Consider the following 4,646-nt stretch of genomic DNA (forward strand, 5'->3'; position numbering starts at 1 on the left):
CTTTCCCATGCAGCACACTTACTGGAAAAAGGCAGAGCAGGGATGACAACAGAGGGAGGGGGCTGTAGAAATTTAAAGTCCCGCCTTCTGTCAGTTATGTTTACAAGCATGGCCCTCCTACTGCCACGCTCTGATTGGCTGGGAAAGTTAAACGAGCAGGGATTGCATCATGGGGTAAAAATCTGAGTGGAGAGTATGGAGAGAGAAGCAGAAATAGAAGACAACAAAAAGAAAGCGACAAAAATGATCAACTTAAAAGTTGCATTCAAGATCTGCTGTGAAACTGTGAGGTGTATCTCCCTTTAACGACCGAACGGGTGTCGAACATCCAAACATTAGGATCATCCGGCCTCCAGTTACAGTTATGAAGCGTTATGTCATGATGAAGCCTGCCAAGTACACACACAGAAGAGGGGACGCCAAACAAAACATGCAGTTACATAATTCATGATGTCACCTTTAAAAAAAGAACTTAAAAAGGGACTTTTTCTCCTCAAATGAGCACTACAGTATCAAATCACAATTGTTGAGAGTTAAATTGGGTTATTGTTTTGAATTTCAAGCAACACCCTGTGACTAAATGACTTTAGACCCAATCCTTTAAAGCTACAGTCGGGAACTTTTGGTTTGCATTGGTAACCTCTGTGGGTTAAGCACTATTAACTCTTTGCTGAAGTGAGAGAGGTGTCTTAAGCCCTCTACTGATCTGGGCTTATGGCAAAGTTGCTACAAAGGAGCCTCTCCTCAGTGCATAACACATAGGAGCCTGCTTAGAGTTTGCAAAAAAGCACCTTAAGGACTCTGAGACTTTGAGAAACAAGATTCTCTAGTCTGATGAAACCAAGATTGAACTGGTTGGCCTCAATTCTTAATGTTATGTCTGGAGGAAACCACACACCACTCATCATCTGCCCAATTCCACCCCAACAGTGAAGCATGGTGGTGGCAGCATCATGCTGTGGGGGTGTTTTTCAGCAGCAGAGACTGGGAGACTTGTTGGGGTAGAGCGAAAGCTGAATAGAGCAAAGTACAGAGATATCCTCAATGAAAACCTGCTCTGCACTGTGCCAAATGTTCACCTTCCAACATTACAATGACCATAAGACAGCCAAGACAACACAGAAGTAGCTTAGGGACAACTCTGTGAATGTCCTAGAGTCCATTGATGGTCCCTATCCAACGTGACTGGGCTTAAGAGGATGTGCAAAGAAGCATGGCGGAAAATCCATGTGTGCAAAGCTTGTTATGACATATTCGGAAAGACTAGGGCTGAAACGGTGATTCGATTCAAAAAATTCCTCAAGGCAAATTATCTGCCTCAAGGCTTCGCTTAAATCACTCATGTATAAATATACGCCCATGCTGTAGCCTGGACATTGCGCGCTGTGTGTTGCATGGCATGCTGTGTTTCACACAGACGGCTAGTTATGTGGCACAATGTACTTGTTTTCGCTGTTACTATAAGGTAACATGCATGATACGAGGCATGAAAATCACAAAGGAAGAGAAGTTGATGCAGTGATGTTTACAGGCAGCGTCCTGCGTTTTTACGTATCCACTTGCCGTGGCTTTATGGCAGATATGGCACTATGCCTGCACCAGTAAACCCATGCAGACCTCTGAGTTTACGTGCTGCCTGCATGACTCGCTAGAGTGAGACAGCACTCAGTTTGTGTCTGCAGACTCGAGGGAATTTCAAAAACTTCTCTGATTGACCCGACGGTTTCACAGAAGACAGTCACACTTCACGATTTAAGTCCTGTTTTGGTGCTTTCCTCCTCTCTCTCTCGCTCGCTCTCTCTCTTCCACATACGCACATTATACATTTAATTATACACTATTCAAAATTCAGCACACTGACATCTTGATTAAAGCGTATTTTTCAGAAAGTTAATAATTGAATAATTTGATAAGACTTATATTGATAATTAATTGACACCAATTAAACAGAAACAGTATCGCCACAGACAGTGACTGAGACTAAATAGGTCAAAGTTCATCATCATACAGTCAGGATTCAACAGGTCATAGAAGCAGCTTTATCCCTTTAAATGTGTTCTTCATGTCAGTGGATGGTCTTAAAGGTCAGATTGTTATGGTGGATGAACTCACAAACAAAAATGTGCAAAAATTAAAGCGAACAACCTTTGAAAAATAGACATATTCCTGTAATCTAAAGGTTGGCCTTTCAGACACCATCAGACCACTGTGTGAATGATGGAACTTTATTCTTGCTAGATTGTGAAATATTACAACTATGCATAAAGCAGAGGATGTTAAACTGATTAAGTATCCCTTTACTTTAATGACAACATGGGAAATAAAAATAAATTATTGTAGAGGAAATAAAGTGTTGGCGCCAAACATTTCCTGGGAGAGGATCCCTAAAACACTAAATATGGCATAATCTAATGTGATTATTTCACCTCCTTTCCTTGTAACTTTAAGAAATGTAAACTGTCATCAGAACTTAATTGCACTTTGTAAAATATATTTTCTTTGGAGAACCTGTTAATACCAATTTTTAATAAAGAAGTAGTTAATTTAAGGGACCTAGTTTCTTTCCTCATTTGTCTAGTACTACTTCTCTTGAAAAAGCAAAAGTGACTGATTAAAAAAAGTGCAATATTTCTTATTAGAGTACTCGATTAATTGTCAGAAGAATCAATAGAGTACTCGACTACAAAAAGAATCTATTACTGCAGCCCTACTTCACTGCTGCAAAAGGTGCTCCAACTAAGTACTGAGTAAAGGGTCTGAATACTTTAGCCAATATGATATTTATCATTTTCCTTAAATTTCCCAAAATTCCAAAAATTCTGTTTCCACCTTGAAATTATGGGGAACAGTATTCCTGGCTACCATTACACCATGAAGATAAAAAAAAAAACACTCCAAGCACCTAGAGAAAAGGTTATTGAAAAGTATGTCAGGGGATGGATACAAAAACATATCCAAGGCACTGAACATCCCTCAGAGATCAGTTAATCCATCATCAAGAAATCAAATGAATATGGCACATGTGGCACATCTGCCTACATCAGGCCGTCCTCACAAACTGAGTGACTGTGCAAGGAGAGTTCACCAAAAGGCATGTGGGAGACTCTATGGTCAAGTGGGATGAAAAATGGTGCATTTTGGCCATCAAACAAGACACCGAACGCTGCACATCACCACAAACACACCATCTACCAATGTGAGGCACAGTGGTGACTCGAGGCATACAGCGAAAGCTACACAGAAATTGTATTAAGATGACAAGGTAGATGTCCTGGAGTCAAAGCCCAGACCTCAATCCAATGGAGGATTTGTGGATGGATTTGAAAAAGTCTGCTCACACCTTATCTCCAAGTGACCTGACAGAGCTTGAGCAGTTTTGCAAAAAAGAATGGAGTAAACTGCAAAAGTAGTAGTAGAAGTGTAAAACATCCAAGGTGGTGAATATAGGCACTGTATATATGTGGGAGTGAATCAGTCCCTACTTGGATTATTAAGGCTTGTTAGTCCAACTTTGAGAAATTTAGCCTGGAATGATATCAGAATATGTTGAAATGCATTTTAAAGGAACAGGTTTGACTGAAAATTAGGGCTGTAAATCAATTATGAATAATCTAATAAAAAACTGGCTTTCTTATTGATTAATCATATATTTATTATAAGATGGTCTGTATTACAGGTAGATTTAATGCTTAATTTGGTCATATGTAGCTTTCACATTGTTGTATATAGTGTATTTGTAACTCAATTCATCTGACACCTACCCCACGACATCAGTTTATTCAAAATTCCTCCAAAGTAGTCAGTGTAGCCTTGTTTGCTTTCATAAGTGACACAGAAGCAACAGTATCATTTTCATATTGTCTCATAATAACTGTTAAACTGCAGGACTTAATTTGGAACAAAGAGGTGACAATTCCCTGACACAAGCATCACTCTACCGTTAATCTGTGCAGATTGAGCCTCCATTTCTGACTCTGTTTCCTCCACGCCCACACACACCTTTCCCAAATCCCTCATCCCAAACTCGCGGGACAGATTGCTGTGGTGGGTGTAACAGGAAGTAAAAGATAAGAGGATGAAAAATCACTCACAGAACAACATATTAGTTGCTCCAGCTGATGACTGTGGTTATGAAACATTTCATATTTGATAACCAAAAAAAGTCATGCTTGATTTAGTTTCCAAACTCCCTCAAATGTTGTACATTCAGATAAAACACCCCACTAAGATGTCTTGTTTTCATGCTACACTGTAAGTAATTATAGAGCATGTTATCTGACATGGCTGATATAAAAATACAGTCCTCCAGCGTGGGCTGCCTTTACAAAACCCGCTGTTGTCTTCCCTGCAGAGAGCAACCACAGCATTATTGGTTTACCGCCATGCTCTCTGCTGAAACAACAGTTTTATGAGAATATACGACTCCTGCAGTTATTAAACGAGAGGAAGATGAACCACCAGTGGCATCCATAATGAGCCTCCGAAGACCAGTAGACAGATATAATTTAATGGGAGGACTGTACCTAGGAAAAGACTTAAGATAATGAGAGAATAAAAAGCAAATGAGAACCATATACCGCATATTTCTAGATAAATCAATCAAAATGTTAATTTAAACTGAACCTTTCAGAAAAAGTCAATTGTAG

The sequence above is a fragment of the Cheilinus undulatus genome, linkage group 12, assembly GCF_018320785.1.
Source record: "Cheilinus undulatus linkage group 12, ASM1832078v1, whole genome shotgun sequence".
In the NCBI taxonomy this organism is placed as follows: domain Eukaryota; kingdom Metazoa; phylum Chordata; class Actinopteri; order Labriformes; family Labridae; genus Cheilinus; species Cheilinus undulatus.